This window comes from Rhineura floridana, chromosome 2 (genome assembly GCF_030035675.1).
Source record: "Rhineura floridana isolate rRhiFlo1 chromosome 2, rRhiFlo1.hap2, whole genome shotgun sequence".
Taxonomy (NCBI): domain Eukaryota; kingdom Metazoa; phylum Chordata; class Lepidosauria; order Squamata; family Rhineuridae; genus Rhineura; species Rhineura floridana.
The window spans coordinates 111,351,132-111,371,852 of record NC_084481.1 but is presented as its reverse complement, the minus strand read 5'-3'; the positions used below and the strand labels follow the sequence as shown (position 1 = coordinate 111,371,852).

General features: G+C 42.7%; 1 long non-coding RNA gene across 1 annotated transcript in view; it reads right to left on the bottom strand.

Annotated features, from left to right (window-relative positions):
• Positions 1-6,855: 6,855 nt before the first annotated feature.
• Positions 6,856-20,721, bottom strand: part of LOC133378274 (uncharacterized) — a 34,857-nt gene continuing 20,991 nt past the window's right edge. Inside the window, exons 2-4 of the long non-coding RNA XR_009760925.1 lie at positions 17,348-17,482; positions 17,056-17,134; positions 6,856-7,408 (exon numbers count right to left, since the gene is read on the bottom strand). This is a non-coding gene — a long non-coding RNA (uncharacterized LOC133378274). The remainder of the gene's footprint in view (positions 7,409-17,055; positions 17,135-17,347; positions 17,483-20,721) is intronic.

Sequence of the window (20,721 nt, the reverse complement as noted above, 5' to 3'; positions counted from 1 at the left end):
GAATCATACTATGTAGTGACCTAGCGTTGTTGCCTGGTCCTGATGGTGAATTAAACACGGTGGCAGGTAACAGTGCAGCTGGGAAGAACATTTGTGTGTTCCATGCAGCCCACATTTGAAATTCCCACAGATAATAGCCAAAATCCCTCTCCCCCTTACAACTCCTGTAACATTATAAAACGATCATGAGAGTGATATGGGGTGGAAAATTTTCCAGTGCTTTTTTTTCCTGCAGAGGATTTTCTATTTTATGAGTTCCTTACAATTTAATATTGTATTGGTGTTTGGCATCCATTAATTGTAAGGAACTCATAAAATAGAAAATCTTCTGCAAAAAAAAAGCACTGGAAAATTTTCCACCCCATATCACTCTCATGATCGTTTTAAAATGTTACAGGAGCAAGTTTGACAGTTTCAAAGTTTTTAGCTTTGTTTACTAGATAGAAGTAAACAGAAATGCTAAATTAGGTCACTTTCTAGGGTATCAGTACATTTTTGTTGCAAACTAAATTTTTTCCTATAAAAATTACCCTATAGAAGTTACCCTAATTTGCACTGGGAAATTTTCTTTTTTGCCCACAGTTTGCATAGTGCTCCACAAGGGGCTTCTCAAAACCCCACAATCACCTGATCTCCAATGGGGTCTTGGAATGCTTTGAAAAGCACTTTGCAGGTTGTCCTTTTGACTGCACTCCCCTTGAAGGAGCAGGTTTGCAGTTTGGGAGTCCTCCTGGATCCTGCCCTGCTGCGGTAGCCAGGAGTGCTTTTGGCCAACTCAAACTGGTCTACCAGCTGCGTCCGTTCCTATTATATGGTAGAAGGGCGGGATAGAAATATTTTAAATAAATACATTTCAAACAATGTGGGGAGAAAAGGGTCCCCTCATGTCATTATCATGTCAAGTGATTGACAGGTGGGTAATCCCACCCACATGTCAAATTTGACCCATGGGGTTAAGGGAGATAATGATCTGGCCTGCTGGCCAGATGCAGCTTCCCATCCCTGATTAAGATTTATTTTTATTTATTTATTTATTAAATTTATATACCGCCCGACTAGCAATAGCTCTCTGGGCGGTGAACATAAAATAGCATAAAAATACAATGAATAACAAAATAATACTAAAATACAATCAACAATCCAATACAATAAACATTTTTAAAAGTAAATCAGTGTAACTTAAAATGCTTCAGAGAATAGGAAGGTTTTGACCTGGCGCCGGAAGGAGAGCAGAGTCGGCGCCAGGCGTACTTCCTCGGGGAGACTGTTCCATAGTTCGGGGGCCACCACTGAGAAGGCCCTAGATCTTGTCATCACCCTCCGGGCCTCCCTGTGAGTTGGAACCCGGAGGAGGGCCTTCGTAGCAGAACGTAGTGCACGGGCCGGTTCATATCGGAAGAGGCGTTCCGCAAGGTATCGTGGTCCCGCACCGTATAAGGCTTTATAGGTTAATACCAACACTTTGAATCTAGCCCGGAAACATATTGGCAACCAGTGCAAGCTGGCCAGAACAGGTGTTATATGCTCGGACCGCTTGGTCCTTGTCAGCAATCTGGCCGCCGCATTTTGCACTAGTTGTAGCTTCCGAACTGTCTTCAAAGGTAGCCCTACGTAAAGCGCATTACAGTAATCCAAACGTGAGGTTACCAGAGCATGTACCACTGATGTAAGGTCCTCTTTACTCAAATAGGGACGTAGCTGGGCTACCAACCGAAGTTGGTAAAACGCATTCCTAACCACTGAGGCTACTTGAGCCTCAATTATTTATTATTTATTTATTTATTTTATTACATTTTTAGACCGCCCTATAGCAATAAGCTCCCAGGGCGGTGTACAGCATAATAAAACAGGTTAAAATACAAAAACAAAATAAAACATAATTAAAAATTTTCAATTTTAAATTCAAATTTTTAAATTTTTAAAATTTTTAAAATGCCTGGGCGAAGAGGTAGGTCTTTACCTGGTGCCGAAAAGATAGCAAAGAAGGCGCCAGGCGTATCTCATCAGGGAGGGCGTTCCATAGTTCGGGGGCCAGCACTGAGAAGGCCCTAGCTCTAGTTATCGTTCTCCGTGCCTCCCTATGCGTTGGGACACGGAGAAGGGCCTTCGACATCGAGCGCAGCGACCGGGTAGGTACATAGCGGGAGAGGCGTTCCGCCAGGTATTGCGGTCCGATGCCGTTAAGGGCTTTATAGGTAAGAACCAACACTTTGAATCTGGCCCGGAAACATATTGGTAGCCAGTGCAGCTGGGCCAGGACAGGTGTTATATGATCAATTTTTTTTGTCCCAGTAAGAACTCTGGCCGCAGCATTCTGCACCAGCTGAAGTTTCCGAACCGTCTTCAGAGGTAACCCTACGTAGAGTGCATTACAGTAGTCCAATCTAGAGGTTACCAGAGCATGGATAACTGTGGCAAGGTTCTCCCTATCCAGATAGGGTCGTAGTTGGGCTACCAGCCGAAGCTGGTAGAACGCATTCCGTGCCACCGAGGCTACTTGAGCCTCCAGTGACAGGAGCGGATCTAATAAGACCCCCAAACTACGGACCTGCTCCTTTAGGGGGAGTGTAACCCCATCTAGGGCAGGTCGGACATCAACCATCTGGGCAGAGAGCCCCCCCACCAACAGCATCTCAGTCTTGTCAGGATTGAGTCTCAGTTTATTAGCTCTCATCCAGTCCATTATCGCGGCCAGGCAGTGGTTTAGTACATTAACAGCCTCACCTGAAGAAGATGAAAAGGAGAAGTAGAGCTGCGTATCATCAGCATATTGCTGGAAACGCACTCCAAATCTCCTAATGACCTCGCCCAGCGGCTTCATATAGATATTAAAGAGCATGGGGGACAGAACTGAACCCTGTGGGACCCCATATTGGAGTATCCAGGGACTCGAGTAATGCTCCCCAAGCACAGCTTCTGGAGACGATTCTTGAGGTAGGAGCACAGCCACCGCCAAGCAGTGCCTCCAACTCCTAAGTCCGCAAGACGTCCCAGAAGGATACCATGGTCGATGGTATCAAAAGCCGCTGAGAGATCAAGGAGAACCAACAGAGTTACACTCCCTCTGTCTTTCTCCCGACAGAGGTCATCATACAGGGCGACCAAGGCTGTTTCTGTACCAAACCCCGGCCGAAAGCCCGATTGACATGGATCCAGATAATCAGTTTCATCCAAGAGAGCCTGGAGCTGGTGAGCGACCACACGCTCTAAAACCTTGCCCAGGAACGGAACATTTGCTACCGGTCTATAGTTGTCAAGATTTTCAGGGTCCAAGGAGGTTTTCTTTAGGAGCGGTCTCACCACCGCCTGTTTCAGGCAGGGTGGTACCACTCCCTCTCGTAAAGAGGCATTGATCACCTCCTTGGCCCATCCGGCTGTTCCGTTCCTGCTAGCTTTTCTTAGCCATGAGGGGCAAGGATCCAGAGCAGAAGTGGTCGCCCGCACCTGTCCAAGCACCTTGTCCACGTCCTCGAGCTGAACCAACTGAAATTCATCCAATAAAACAGGACAGGACTGTGCTCCGGACACCTCATTAGGCTCAACTGCTACAATATTGGAGTCAAGGTCCCGGCGGATGTTTGCGATCTTATCTTGGAAGTGTCTCGCAAACTCATTACAGCGGGCTATTGATGGTATTATTGCGTTCTGAGGACCAGAGTGTAAAAGTCCCTGAACAACCTTATAAAGTTCGGCTGGGCAGTTAGAAGATGACTGAATGGAGGCAGCAAAGTACTGCTTCTTCGCTGCCCTCACCGCCTTCACATAGAGCTTGGTAGAGATCTTCACAAGTGCAAGACTACAGCCGTCGGGAGTTCGTCTCCATTTGCACTCAAGCCGTCTCCTTTCTTGCTTCATCACTCTTAGCTCCGGGGTAAACCACGGAGCCAATTGAGCTCTGCAGAGGAGAGGGCGCACCGGGGCGATCGTGTCAACTGCCCGGGTCATTTCCGTATTCCACAGATTGACCAGGGTTTCGACAGGAGCGTCAGTTTTATCAGCCGGAAAACTCCCCAGAGCCTTCTGAAAACCTTCAGGATTCATTAGTCTCCGGGGGCGGACCATCTTAATAGGTCCTCCACCCTTGCAGAGGGGAGAAAACATTGTGAGCCTACACCTCAATAGGCGATGATCTGTCCATGACAGAGGAATAGATGTAAAATCCCTCACTCCCAGATCACCATCCCCTGCTCAAGTGAGAGGGAAGAGTCTAAAAAGACTCCCAGACTACGAACCCGGTCCTTTAGGGGGAGTGTAACCCCGACCAGGACAGGGTATATATCCACCATCCAATCAGAGAACCCGTCCACCAACAGCATCTCAGTCTTGTCTGGATTGAGCTTCAGTTTGTTAACTCTCATCCAGTCCATTGTCGCGGCCAGGCAACGGTTCAGCAAATCGACAGCCTCACCTGAAGAAGATGAAAAGGAGAAGTAGAGCTGCGTGTCATCAGCATACTGATGACAATGCACTCCAAAACTCCTGATGACCTCTCCCAACGGCTTCATGTAGATATTAAAAAGCAGGGGGGACAAAACTGACCCCTGCGGGACCCCATATTGGAGAGCCCGTGGTGTCGAGCAATGTTCCCCAAGCACTACTTTCTGGAGACGACCCGCCAAGTAGGAGCGGAACCACTGCCAAGCAGTACCTCCAACTCCCAACTCCGCGAGCCTCTCCAGAAGGATATCATGGTCGATGGTATCAAAAGCCGCTGAGAGATCAAGGAGAATCAACAGAGTTACACTCCCTCTGTCTCTTTCCCGACATAGGTCATCGTACAGGGCGACCAAGGCTGTCTCAGTGCCAAAACTGGGCCTAAAACCCGATTGAAATGGATCTAGATCATCATTTTCATCCAATAGCGCCTGGAGCTGGCCAGCAACCACCCGTTCCAAGACCTTGCCCAGGAATGGAACATTCGCCACTGGCCTGTAGCTGTTAAAATTGTCTGGGTCTAAGGAAGGCTTTTTCAGGAGTGGTCTCACCACTGCCTCTTTCAGACAGCCCGGGACCACTCCCTCTCGTAAAGAGGCATTTATCACTTCCTTGGCCCAGCTACCTGTTCCATTCCTACTAGTTTTTATCAGCCAGGAGGGGCAAGGATCCAGTACTGAAGTGGTTGCACGTACCTGTCCAAGCACCTTGTCCACATCCTCGAGTTGAACCAACTGAAGCTCATCCAACAAAACAGGACAAGACTGTGCTCCGGACATCTCACTAGGATCTACTGCTATAACTTGAGAGTCTAGGTCCTGGCGGATACATGAGATCTTATTCTGGAAGTGATCGGCCTCCGATGATTCCACCGTGTCCAGAGGGTTTGAATGGAGAAGCCCCCGGACAACTCGAAAGAACTCCGCTGGGCGGCAAAGAGATGATTTAATAGTGGCAGCAAAATGTTTTTTAGCTGCCTTCACTGCTCCTACATAGAGCTTAGCTGAAGCACTAACCAGCGCATAATTGTATCCGTCGGGAGTTCGTCTCCATTTCCGCTCAAGCCGCCTCCTATCTTGCTTCATCGCTCTCAGCTCCGGAGTATACCATGGAGCTGTATGAGCTCTACACAGGAGAAGGCGTGCAGGAGCTAACGTGTTTACAGCCCGGGTCATCTCCGTATTCCACAGAGCGACCAGGGCTTCAGCAGGAGCGCCAGTCCTATCAGCCGGAAAATCCCCCAGAGCCCTTTGAAAACCTTCAGGATCCATTAGTCTCCGGGGGCGGACCATTTTAATAGGTCCCCCACCCTTGCAGAGGGAAGAGGTTACTGAAAGTCTAAACTTCAGCAAGCAGTGGTCTGTCCATGACAAAGGGAGTGTTGTAAAACTCCCCACATCCAGATCACTTTCCCCATGCTCAGTAGCAAAAACAAGGTCTAGAGTGTGCCCCGATACATGTGTTGGACCACTAACATATTGAGACAGCCCCATGGCTGTCATGGAAGCCATGAAGTCCTGAGCCGCGCCAGACAAAGTGGTCTCGGCATGAATGTTGAAATCCCCCAGTACTATTAGTCTGGGGGACCTCAACAATATATCCGAGACCACTTCCGCCAGCTCAGTTAGGGAAGCCATTGGGCAGCAAGGTGGGCGGTACACCAAAAGGATTCCCAGCCTGTCCCTCTGGCCCAACACAAGGTGCAAACACTCCAGCCCAGTAACTGAATGAACATGGTGCTTGGTGAGTGAGATGGAACTCTCACATAAACAAAGATCATCATATACACTGTATGTACTCACATTGTTGTGGGTGCATGAGACAACAGAATTTTGAGACTTCTGGTTTACAAAGGCCTTATGAAATACTGCATACTCTTGCTTAATTATTCCCGTTAAAAAGCTTAAATGTGAGCTTAAATTGTGCATCTCAACCAAAGCATCTTCCTATCTCAGATGAGGCACACTGGGCTGCTAGTTACAAACCAACATATGTAATTTTCAAATATAAGAATTCTTTCAACATCATTTATAATAGATTTATTGCAGGCCTCTCATATGAATGCTTCCAAGAAAAAGAAAAAGAAACCAAACACTGAAAGAATATAGATGAGTCACTGAGAAAATGTTAAGAAATTAACATGTTCTGTTAACATATCATGATATGATAACTAATCATTTCCAGGAAATTAGAAAAGATATTAACTGGCAAAAGAAAACACATATTCAGAATGCCTTCATTCATTCCTTGTTTCAGGGTGATACAGGATGAGTGACCACAGAAGGAAGATAAGTCAAGAAGGATCTAGGGGAAAAGAAGGTTAAGTACAAAAAGGAAACAAATAGAAAAAAAGAATATAAGGGGAAGGGTTTAGAGAGAGAAAATTTCAGAAACATTTTCTTTCCTTTTAAAAAATTTAACATGTAGAAAGTTTAATTAACATATTCCCACAATAAGCTTCAATAAGCTTCTTTCAAAGAAGCTAAAACCATCTCAATTAGAAGTGACATTTACAAAAATATAAACAAAGGAAAGGACCAGGAATATCAACCAGTGGTATAATGCTTTTCCTCTTTCTTTTCTCCCTTGACGTACAGCTAGCAGCATTATTCTAAGCAAGTAAGACATGCTTGGAAGGTCAGATGGCACAAAAATCTTCTGTCGCTATAAGGGGGTAAATTCTAGAGTTGTAAGCAAATTGCCTGTTGAAATTCTTCACCCTTCTTATGGGCTGAGAAATTGGATGGCCTATTTCACCAAATTTTCTCACAAAAAGCAATAGCACAACTTCTTCTCTTTTCCCACTTTTTTTCTTCTGCCATTACAAGGGGCAGAGCAGCAAGTGTGCCACGCTGGCATCCTCACCTCCATTTTATATTCTCCACAATATCCCAGAGTTAGCGTTGTTCCAGAGCAGTGTGGGAGAGTGGAATGAGGCCCATCACAAAAAGAGGTGGACAATATTTGGAGAACACTTTGAAAAGGGGGTGAGAAAAAGAAAAATCTCAGAAATTTTCTTGGAGAAACATTTTTTGAGAACTTTCCACTCCATGATAAATTGTAGCTTAGTTCTTACTTCACTAATGCTTAAAAATTTCCACTGAACAGTTTCACTGTGTATAGTTTCACTGTGTTGAACACTAGCTTAATGCCAAGTAATATTAAATCTTAACTTACTGTTGAGCACTAACTTATACCAAGTAATATTACAACTCTCATCACCTTTAGCCAGCACATCCATGCTGGCTGGAGGTGACAGGAACTGTGGTCCGAAACATCTGGAGGGGCACCATGCTGAGGAAGGCTGCTTAATAGTATATTGGCAAGAAAGTAAATGCCCTGTTGTCAGACTTCTCTGCCCTTCCACTGCCATCTGATCCTTTCTGCTCATCCTCAGAAACTTTAAATAGCCAACATTATCGTCAAGGCAAGTTTGAGCTTGTCCTTAAACACTCCAGGAATAATCCTTGACAGCATGCTCAAGTCTCTGTGTGTGTGTGTATCTTTGTAACAACATACTCCAGTCCTGGCCGTGATTGAGGTCACTCCTCAAAAAGAACTGAAATGCCTTTCCCAACAGATGAGAGTATGGCACATAACAGAGACCCAATATCCTGGCAGTGGCACCATTGTTTTGTCCCCCAATGTTATCTATATGCAGAATGACGCTCGTTTCAGCAAAACCTAAACTGAAAGTCTGCCTTCAGAAAAAAAAGCATGATCTTCTATGATCTGGAGGTGAACCAAACTGTTTCTTTCCATGTATGATGATATCATCTATCTAATGGTATGTGTACAGCTTCAGAAATGCCAAAGACCTATTCTCAGAGGTGTGGTGTGCCTTCCTAGAACATCCTAAGCATTGGTTCATTTTGAAGGCATAGATGGATGCCAGTGTATTTCTGAAGATGTATATATAGATATATAGATATATTTTCCAGTTAGTTAAAATTAAATCCCACCAAAACATTAAGCTCTACAACCAGGTTCAACTCTACAATTTGTTTCCACTGATGTCCCAGGCACTATCCATTGGTAATGGCTGTGGCCGGTGCTCGCTGTGCTGCTGTGAGCTATTTCCCCCACGTGCAGGAGAATGCAATACCTAATAGAACAATCTAAATGATAGGAAGCCAGTAGAACTTGTGCTGTTTTAAGATAAATTGGTTTAAGTTACACCAGCCAATGTAACCCCAGCTCAACCAGAGAAGGCTCAGTTACAGTGAGGGACTTATGGCAGTGTAGCCCCAGTACAACCGGGATAGCCCATGATCCCTTAGATCCAGGCTTCCCTCATCTTGGCAGATCTAGGGATTGGGTTGCACCATAAGTTGCTAAAAGTGGTCAAAAATAATTGGCTTAAATGAAGAAAGATCCGCCAGCCCAGAGTTCAGTGCATTTTGGCATGAGGCACAACACCCAACTGATTATGAACTGTCAGAATATAATCCTCAAATTCTATTCCAGCTGTGCTAGAAGAAATAATGCAAATATGAAACCTGCACCACATTCAATAAATCAGTTCAGAGGTAACATCTACACTTCCACTGCTGATCATACCAGGTCAGAATTACTACTCAGCAATAAAGTTGAAGAGTTGTTCCCCAAAAATTAACTCATAAATTTTTTTCCCTAAAACTGCTTTCCTGTAGTTTAAGTCCTCTACTAACCACAGTGGGAAGACTGAAGAATTAAATATTTGAAAACCATCAGTGTTTCCTCATTAATCTCATTCCCTTAGGTTAACCATAACCAGTTCCTTAAAACAACCTTTGTATGCCAATATCTTTGTAGTTCACTGTCAGAATGTCTTTTTAGCACTGAGCTGTATAAAGTGCTCCAGTCTAGAAATGCTAGCCTTAACACTGGAGCTAAAACATCATTACGACTTCTTGAAACTTGGATATGAAGCTTCTATTAATAAAACATAAAATGTCATTGACCTTTTATGCCACAGCATCACAACGCTCACTCATGTTCATTTTGAATCCACTACAAGCCCTAAATCATTCTTGGCAAGGCTGCTGTCTAGCCAGTCATCCACCATTTTATACTTGTGTCATTGTTTTCTCTTTTTCATGTGCAACATTCCAGATTTGTCTTTCTGGAATTTCATTTTGTTGGGATCAGCCTAGCTCCACTGTTCACAAGATATTTTTTCAGCCTATCCTTCAAAGTGTTTTTAATCTCTCCCAAGTTTATGACATCAGATGTTTTGATGAAGTGTATTATCCTCACTTTCATCCAAGTCATTAACGAAAAAGTACAATATCCTAGATTCAGGACTGACACCTAAATATGTTGACACTTTTTTTCCATCAAATGTCAGTGTCACTCTGAAATAGAAGGGTTTTTTTAATGGTGTATCTGCCTCAGAGTAATTACATACATTTAGGGTTGGTACGTTGCAATCTGGAGATTCCTCTTTTACCTGTAAATCTGTTGGTAAATCAAGAAATGAGATAACGGTGGCTTCTCCAATCTCCACCCCACCCCACTGGTATTGTAATCTTCTGCTCCCTGTCTACCCACCCTTGCTGTGTTTATTGCAATCTGAAGTCCAGCTTGTTACAGGGATAAGGCAGGGTTCGTGATCATTAGAACATAAGAAAGGCCATGCTGGTTCAGGCCAATGGTCCATCTAGTCCAGCGTCCTCATAGTGGCCAACCAGATGCCTAAAGGAACCCCAGAAGCAGTACCTGAGTGTAAGAGCGCTCTCCCAGTTGTGATTCCTAGCAACTGGTATTCAGAGGCAGGATGCCTCCGACAGTAGAGGTAAAACACAGCCATTATGGCTAGTCGCCACTGATTGCCTTATTCTCCATGAATTTGTCTAATCCTCTTTTAAAGCCATCCACATCTGTTGCCATCGCTACATCTTGTGGGAGTGAATTCCAAAGTTCATTATGTACTGTGTGAAGTACTTTCATTTGTCTGTCCTGAATCTTCCACGTTCCTGAATCTTCCACCTTCATTGGATGTCCCCATTCTCTAGTATTTTGAGAGAGGGAGAAAAACATCTCCCCATCCACTTTCTCCACACCATGTATAATTTTATTCATCTCCATCATGTCCCCTTTTACTTGCCTTTTCTCTAAATTAAAAAGCCTCAAATGTTGTAACTTTTCTTCATAAGGAAGTTGCTCCATCCCCTTGATCATTTTGGTTGCTATTTTCTGAACATTTTACAGCTCTCCAATATCCTTTTTGAGATGAGTTGACCAAAACTGTACAGAGTATTCTAAGTGTGGTTGCATCATAGATTTGTATAACAGCTTTGTGATATTGGCAATTTTATTTTCAATCCTTTCCTAACAATTGCTAACACACAAATTGCCTTTTTTTCAGAGCTGTCAGACACCAGGTCAACATCTTCATCAAACTATCCACTACAACTCCAAGGCCTCATTCAAAGACTTCTAAATGCATACACTGTAGAAGCCCCCTTCATATCTCTTCACTTATTACACAAAAGTGAGCACCTGCACATGGGGATATTGGGCAGGGCTTGCATTTACGCCCCACCCAATACACAGTTTTAAGCCTTGTGTGCTCAGGATATGAGCAGAATGCAAAAAGCCTGAAGACATTTTTCTCATACAACATAACTCCCTAGACCTTGCATCCATCCTTCTGAAATTTTGCAGGTTACTGGAAGGGACACTTCCATGATGCATGCAATGTTTATGTGTGCAACTAATTGTTGCACACAAAACCACAGGGGGAAAAGTGAGTCCCTTTTTTTGTCCCTCCCCCAAAAATCAACTTTAAAGGCACAGAGTACAAAACCCTCTGCACCTATTCTTCTGAAATTTGGCAGGTTTCTTACCAAGTCTTTTGTCAGTGACTTGTTCCCAATAATTCAGTGTTAAAAAGAGGTCAGCCAACCAAACAAACTCAAAAGCCCGAATAAAGCTTGTAGATCAACATATTGTCTCCAAGAACTGAGGCTAATTGCGGAGCTGACAGCACTGTGGTGACCTGAAACTCCAGCAAGACGTGTTTAACAGAGAGGGGAACACCCCTATCTGAAGGATAAGCATTCCATGTCCAATATTTAACTGTGCTAAGATAATTCGTTCCTTTGGTTCTTAAGTGATACATTTGACCACAATCAAAGTACTGGTTTCTATTTGAAAATCTTGTTAATCTTTTACTACTGGAGGAAAGTGATTTTGTAATATATTAAGAGACAGGTTTGTTATATATTATAGACCTATAACTGATCTGCGACAAATTGGAAGTCAACATTTTATTTTATTGTATTAGTTATTAATTTGTTTTTGTTTTGTTTTGTTTTTTTGAAACTTTGAATAAAAAAATTAATGAAAAAAAAAGAAAATCTTGTTAATCTTTGCACAGCTCTTGCCACTGATCTTTAATCTAAAAATGTGTGTGTTAAGGTAGTTGACAGAACTTGATGGAAATGTCTGCACAATTTAGCATTGTGATCTTCCAGTGTTCAGTGAGCCAACAGGAGTAGGGTATGTGACAGAGGAAGCATGTATGGGGGGGAATGCTTCCCTTTATGTTATGGTAGTTGCATGTGACAGGGAGAACACCTGAATAGGGCTTGTATGTATGTTTTTTGTACACCATTTTCCTGACGTGCAGCTGTTCTCTGGTGCATTGCTAAAACAACACCAAAAATTCAGAGAGAAAATTGGATGAGAATTTTGGAAGCTGGAAGAGGATCACCACAAAACACAAGTACTTTCTCCTATACATTCCTCTGAATTGTGTATTGGTACCCTCTACGCTTCTCTTCAACAGAGAGGGGAGTCATGGTTGTACCCTACAACATCTATGGAACTGGAGAGAGGAAAATCCTCACCTTTCTAGATTTTCTAAAGGCGCTGAAGTTGTAGGTGTTAGCAGGTGGCTTTAACAAAGATAACATGAAACATGATACACCTAAGTAAATGATTGCATGTGGTCTTATGACAAAACTTCCCTTACTATCTGTGGGATACTGTGTGTTTTATACAGGCTTATCCACTGAGTTATGTGCGGAATGCTAAAGATGAATGCAACTCTAAAGCTAATTATGTTCTCAAGCCTTTTCCAACTTCTCTGTAAAGTACCACTGCTGACAATGGTTCCGAAGTGGTTATTTGATCCCACTATTGCTGGTAATTTACTTCCTATTTACCTACAGGGATTCCCTCAAAGCTATCTCCATATATATATAGCTGTCATGATGTCCTACAAAGTGGTTCATGGAAACTGTTTTCATCATTCTTATTCACCCATATATAAATTACATCTTCTTTCTTCATTCAGTTACACAATGTGACATTCCGGAAAGGATGACACTATGGAGCACAACAGAAACATCTGTAAGATTGGGCCACTTTAGCATGATGCAGTTAAACTGGGTTGCAGTATTTTAACTGTATGTCTAATTGGTTAATGTTATTATTATTATTATTATCTAAAATTTATTCAACGCCTATCTGGCAGGACAACCTGTCACTCTAGGCGACATACAAAGGAATAAAAATACAAAAACATCAAAATAAAAATCAACAGGTACATAATAAAAATACTGTTCACATAAGACCCCAAAAATCAGACCACCCCCTTAGCCACCTAACTGTGGCATGTTCATTCATCTGACTGTACAAAAAGCCATGTCTTCAACTGCCTCCGAAAACCCAAAAGTGAAGGGGCTAAGCGAGTATCAACTGGTAAGGTGTTCCATAATGTGGGAGCTACAATGGAGAAGGCTTTAGATCTAGTACCACTTAATCTGGCCGCTCTGATAGATGGAACCACAAAAAGTCTAGCGGCTGAGGACCTCGTACGCCCATCTGCTCCAAGAAGAGAGAGTTTGTTCTTCAAATAGATTGGACCAGCATCAAAAAAGGACTTATAAGTTAAAGCTAGTATTTTAAACTTCACCCGCAACACTATCGGGAGCCAATGAAGTTCCCGAAGGATTGGGGTGATGTGTTCTCTCCTATGGCAGCCCTTAATGAGTCGTGCCGCCGCATTCTGGACAAGCTGAAGCCTACGCAAAGTTCCCAAAGGGAGACCAGCATATAAAGCATTACAGTACTCCAGACGGGAGAGAACCAAGGCACTGACTACAGTTGGTAAAAGATGCTTTGGGAGGTATGGGCAGATTTTGCGAATGAGGGACAGGTGGTAGAGTGCAGTCGACAAACTGCAGCTATCTGAGCCTCCATCGTCAGCTGGGAGTCCAAGATGACACCCAAACTACGGACTTGGTCACTCAAGGGAACAGAAACTTGGTTGAAAGTCACTTGTGTTATTCCTAGTTTGGACCGATCACCTACCAAGAGGATCTCAGTTTTATCAGAATTTAGCCGCAGTTTATTCTTAAACATCCATTCCCCTATTAGTTCCAGCCCTTTAGTCAGTTGTGTTGCAGCAGCCTGTGGGGAAGATTTAAAAGACAATGTTAATTGGTTTTAACATTTTAATAGTTTAATTCTTTTAATGCTGATTTTTATATGTTTATATGTTTTATATGTTTATATGTTCTTAATGATATGTACTTACTTTTATCTGGGAGCCGCCTTGAGTTCCAGTTTGGAAAAAGGGCGGGGTATAAATAAAGATGATAATAATAATAATGATGATGATGATGATGATAATAATAATAATAAATAATAATAAAAGTAGTCCTAATTATGGCAAGCACATCCTACATCTGGCAAAGAATTTGCCCTGGATTTGGTTCCAGGGAAGGGATAAACAATTGTGATAGGTTTTTAGCCCATATGCCCTTTTTCCTAGCTTTGGTAATGAAAATATGTCCATTAATTTATTTCAAGGGCCAAACAAAGAGAGGAAAAGGCAGGAAGAACCTCTAAAACACACAAAGATACCTTTCTGCATATTACCAGCAGGGGTCATGCATGTGACAGCATCAATTCAGGTAATACAAGTGATAAATTCTATCGGTTTGACAACAACAGGAAAGGCTTATGGTGATCTAGCTGATCTCTTCCCATACAAAGCTGTTTCACATCTTAACCCTCCAAATGCCATTCTGTCTCCAGGCCCATTGTACTCTCCCATTTGTGCCAGTTTTAGCAAAACACAGAGAGTTCAAAGAGCTACCCCTCTCTTGATGGTAACTCTAGATGGCAAGGGACGGGGAATGGGAAAGGGGAGGAAAGGTGTGTCCTCCCCATTTTCCTCATCTTCTCTCCAAGTGTGTGGGCGTTTTTACGGTGCCAATTAATGGCAAGCTGGGGTAGGTGGGAGGTCAGTGCAAGAAGCCTCTCTTTTGCCCACCACCACCACCGTGCTGTGTCATCGTCTTTCAAGCATCTGCCAACTCAGTTTGGTTGGTGGTAGGGAAAAGCCTTCAGCAGCTTGTTTGGTTTTCTTTTCTTTGTGGGCACTTTACTACTTCAAAGGCTTGCCTTTAGTTCACAGAGGTCAGAGGGCAAAGGTCAATGGGCACAGTTTGACCTCTCTTGCACCCACCAAAGAGGAAAAGGAGGGGCAGAAACACTTTTATGCTTTTATCTTTCATCTCCCTCTCCATTGTTTCTAAATGTTTTGTGGAAGGAAACAATGGACTACTTATAAGTTCACACTTCCACACAGAGCTCCGCTATACTGCAGAAGTAAATAGAACACACATGTAGACACACATCCATCCCACCTGAAGGAGCAATTTTAAAAAATATCATTGGAATATAATGTATGTTGATGTATTTTAAAGAAAAGGTTGTTTTATTTTGCATTTGAAACACACACACACACACACATGTACATGTGTGTGTGTGCATGTGTATAAAAACACTCACTAGCCCTAGGGTATTGAGGAATAAGTTAACATTTCACAAAGCTCTCCACAGCTGGTGATTATATCCCTTGCAATGTGTACAAAGACATTCAGAAAAGGAGCAGAGAAAGTAAACAGTATCACTTCTGGGGAAGATTGGGGGGTGGGAGGAGGAGGAGGAGAAGCAGATGAAATTTAATCTGGCATGCAGCCCAGCCACCAATTTAAAACAATACAGAGAAGGGAAGCCAAAGAGGAAAGAAAAACAGAGGGGAAAGTGTGGAGAGACCAGCGTGTGCAAAAGGGGGGGAGAGCCCTCCACAAAGGTTTCAAGAATCTTTGGGGGCCATTAAATAGCAGATTAGATTGCAGGACTAGGCTTCAGGGGGCTAAATTCCTGTCTCATTATATAATGTGTGTACGAGCATTTTTAATTGAATTGGCAGAGCTGTTTACCTCTTATTAGAAAAAATGAGAGGAAGGCACCGGGCCTTGAAAGAGGCAGACACAAAGTTGTGGCTTTGGCATCCAGGAAAACAAAGTTGAAAATAGTGTTGGGTTGGCTTCTAGCTTTTTAGTTTGAGAACTAGTTTGCACTTAACTATGTGAAGGTAATTGTAGTATTATGACATCTTAACACATCTTACTTACAGAATCTGCACAAGGCACAACTGGGAATAGGTGTTGTCTCTGGTCATGCTAAAAGCTATTGCAGACTGAAAAGAGATTAACAGTGTGACCACGTGGTCCAGCCAAGACACCTGCTACTGTCAATACCAGGGCTAACAGAATTGTGATCTTATGCTTAACTGGCAGCTAAGTCAGAACAACAATAGCTACTGAAAAAAATACCAACATAACAACACTGACAAACACTCCCAAGATAGCCCAAATAACCCAATTACCACCCACTAATCAAGAAGCCATTCACAAATGTTGTCCTCACATTAGCCAGGCAGGAAAGACACCAATTAGGCATTCATCATCAAAAAGGAGGCAAAAGAAGGGATAGATCTGCATAATATTTGCATATGTTAAATTATATATGTATAGATGCGACTGTAGAAGTAAGTACTATAACTGAAATAGAAATATAATAATGTCACCATAGGAGAGAAGACTGTGACCAGGTAACCTGTGTGCCTGCTCAGTCTGCTGTCTAGGAACTGTTGATGGACAACTTTCAAGCTCCCATCCCACCCCGGTCTCCTGGACTTGGGACTGGACAGTGATGTTCATAGAGATTACAACTGGGGAGGGAAGGGTTAATCCTTCAAGCTTAATTGTTGCAGAGGTGAGAGAGGGCTGCAGATGGGGAGGCTCCACGGGCTGCAGCCAGCAGTCCTCTGCCCCTGAAATATAAGTATGATCTTTGTAAAGTAGGACCAAGCACCAATCAATTTGTCGCAGTAGCTCAAAATTTCTCTCTCTTCTGCCAATCCCTTCCGCCTATTTTCCTCTTCCTTGACACCCACATGAAACTAGGCTGAGGGTCACATGTGGCCCTAAGGCTACAGTTTACCTACCTCTGTCCCACAGGAACATAATAATCCCCAAATAGTTTGGGAGTGGTTACACTAGATTTTGGGATGTCTCTTCTTTCTTGCTTGCTTAACTGCAGGCATTTTTGTGAATCTGAATGCATTACTTAAGCTCAGATTTCCAACTCATCATCAGAAAATTATATGGCTAGGTGTTATCCTGCAGGGATACATTTTCAAAAGAGCATTTGGTTAATTTAAACTGGGTTCGCCTGAAATCCTGTCCCACTAAGTCTCTCAGTTTGGAACAAGGGTGATAGCATTTCCTTTTGTCACAGAGATTCTCCGTCTGCAGTCCTATGCATAATTACCTGGAAGTAAGCTCCACTGAAATCAGGAACTTTGTTGGTAATTGAAATGTAGAAAACTGCGATATATTTGATTATTGACCTGAAAATCACAATAGAGCAACATAAAATCAACAAATATTCTCAGTATGGTGATGTTTTATAGGCTATATTTGTGGGCACATACTAAATATTTATCCTCGTCCCTGCTAGCCCAGTTTTTTTACATGGTCCTTTAACTAATCTTAAGCCCTCCCCCTTCTCAACAAAATAGACGGGAGGGATAGTGCTGCTAACTTGCTGGAACTCTGCTCACCTTCCAAAATGGGTCTTGCTCATCAGGATTCTTCCAGGTCATGGTGACCATGATCTCAATAATGTAGCCTGAGTCATCATAGCAATGGAAACGAGAAGAGGGAGAGGTGCCATGTTTTCAGATTAGCCATCCTTGCTGGAAAGAAAATACTTTTTTTAACAAAAATATAGCATGCAAGTTTCACCAAAAAAAAGAAAAATAAAAATGTGGTGGTTTATATCAAGTCATGTATATCCTGAATCCATGAAGTATCTTACCTGGCCCTACCCTCTTCAAGTGTTCTTTTAAGCTTCACATATGACAGGTGGAAACATGTTTACTTTAAATTTGCCCCCCAACAAATCTTCCAAGCACTATGCAGAAGACTCCTGAAGAAATCCTTCTCGGACCCAGAGTGTTATAATAAGTAATGGCCAGTGACAAATATCCCTTTCTAAGGCAAATTGTTAAGAGCAAATGGTTGTTGGTCAATCTCAAGCGCTAGGAGATAAAAGTTATTATCTGGATCCACTTCAGCCTGGATTCTGGCCCACGCTTGTACCTGAAACTGCCTTAGTTGCCCTAGTGGATTATCTGTATTGACAGAGGGATGGAAGTGCAGCCCTGTTGATTCTACTAGATCTGGCAGTATTCAATAACATTGACTATGGTGTCAATCCTCCTTTGTTTAGGCTGTCTGGGTTGGAGACTGGAGGCACTGTTTTCAGTAGATCCGCTTCTATCTTGAGGGCTCATTCCAGAAGGTGATATTAGTGGCTTTATTTCAGTCCCATGACATCTGTATTCTGGGGTCCCTCAGGGATCCAGTCTGTCCCCCATGTTCAACATTTACATCAAGCCACTGGTTAAGGTCATCAAAGGATATGAAGCTGGGTGCCATCAATATGTTAATGACACCCAGCTCTGTCTTTTTCCAACTGAGACACAGGAAGTACTGACTCAGTATTTGGGAGCAGCAATTGACTGAATAAAAGTCAAATGAAACTAAATACTGACAAGACAGAGGTACTGTTGGTGGCCAGTTCATCTGTCCATTAAGGCAGTTTCAACCAGCTCTGGAGAGGATTGCAATCTCCACAAAGGATTAGATGCACAGTCTGGGAGTGCTATTACATTCATCTTTGTCACTTGAGGCTCAAGTAGCTTAAGTGGCACAAAGGACATTCAATAAGTTGAGGATGATATGCCAACAGCTACAATGGGGAGGAGAGCCTGGCTGGGAGTCCAGAGTCTGTGAGTTCAAATCCTCGCTCGTGTCTCCTGGATGTAAAGGACCAGCTAAAGATCACCCCCACAGTGAGTGGCTCAGGGGTCACGTGCCCTGCCATCTGTGCAGCCGTGGGCAAGCTGCATAGTCCCAAACAGCCCAGTTGCCCCCCAGCTGGCAGTTGTGGACAAGGAAGGAGCTGGCTTGTGCAGCTGTGGCAAGCTGAGCAGGCCCTAGCCAGCTGGGAAGGACTAGCTCAGAGAGAGGCAATGGTAAGCACCCTCTGAATATTGCTTACCATGAAAACCCTATTCATAGGGTAGCTATAAGTCAGGATCGACTTGAAGGCAGTCCATTTCCATTTTCACTCCTCCTTGACAGAGATACTATGACCACAGTTATACATGCCTTTGTAACTTCTAGATTATATTATTGCAAGGCACTTTGCATGGGTTTGCCACTGAAGACAGTTCAGAAAACACAGTTACTCCAGCACATAGTACTTACATTACTAACACGGACCAGGCAAAGATTATATATTTCACCTATATTGAGACAATTCCACTGGAAAACCTTTAAAGCCCTACACAGCTGAAAACCCAAATATTTTATGGACAACCTTCTCCTACATCAGCTGCCCATCCACTGACATCATTATCTGATGAGTTTCTCCAAATGCCCCCTCCATGTTAAGTATGGAAACCAGGGAGACAGCCCACTACTCAGTGGTGACTCTTCACCTTTGGAATCCCCTTCCCAGGGAGGACTGCCTGACAGCCTCATTATTGTCATTTAGGCACTAGGCAAAAAAAATCTGTTTTCCCAAGCTTTTAAGGTTAGCATGTTCAAGAAGTTTTGGGTTAACTCTCCATTTGATTATACTGTTCATTTGTATGTGTTATTTTATCATTTTCTTTTTTAAAAAAATCTACTTTTATGTTATGTTATGGTATATTTCTAGGCCGCCTTTTAACCAAAAAGGCCCCCAAGGCGGCTTACACACAAATAGAAAAACACAAATACAAAATACAAATAAAAACACAATTTACAAAAATTCAAGCCAACAAAATCCTAGCATTTCTAAAAAGCAACCATATGCTTCGAAAAAGCAAAATATGCAGTCTATCTCAAATATTTTGAAAAATGTTTTTTTTTAAAAAAATCAATAGTTCTGCAGACTTTTATTGTTTCTTACTACTTTGGTAAGCATCCTGAAAAGTTATGCTAAAGGTGTGGAATATAAATTACTAGCAGTCATGTACCCAGCATTGCTCAGAAATGGCTGTTCTTGTTATGTGCCTTCAAGTCGATTACGACTTATGGCGACCCTATGAATGAGCGACCTCCAACAGCATCTGTCATGGACCACCCTGTTCAGATCTTGGAAGTTCAAGTCTGTGGCTTCCTTTATGGAATCAATCCATCTCTTGTTTGGTCTTCCTCTTTTTCTACTCCCTTCTGTTTTTCCCAGCATTATGGTCTTTTCTAGTGAATCTTGTCTTCTCATGATGTGTCCAAAGTATGATAACCTCAGTTTCATCATTTTAGCTTCTAGGGATAGTTCTGGTTTAATTTGTTCTGACACCCAATTATTTGTCTTTTTTGTGGTCCATGGTATGCGCAAAGCTCTCCTCCAACACCACATTTCAAATGAGTGGATTTTTCTCTTACCCGCTTTTTTCACTGTCCAACTTTCACATACATAGAGATCGGGAATACCATGTTCTGAATGATCCTGACTTTAGTGTTCAGTGATACATCTTTGCATTTGAGTACCTTTTCTAGTTCTCTCATAGCTACCCTCCCCAGTCCTAGCCTTCTAAAATAGTGTAGTTTCAAAAGGCTCAGTCTGCCATCTTGATTCAAAATGGTGTCCAGTTATATCCAACATAGATGAAAGCCTCCTGTTACCTGCAACCAGCTATGGATCAAGCCCTCAAACCCTTCACCTTCAGATATTCCCATGGTAGGATTTACTATTTGAACCCATTCCATCTACCACCAAAAGCAAAAATGCTACCCCTCAGTTGTCCAATGGTACATGGCTATTTAAAGATAGCTATGGGTGATGAGAAAAAGCATAATTTCCCCCTCAAAAAAGCTAGCTCTATTTTTAAAAGCTTAATGAGAAATAGAAGAAACTTGGGTTAGCCAAAAGAATGAAAAT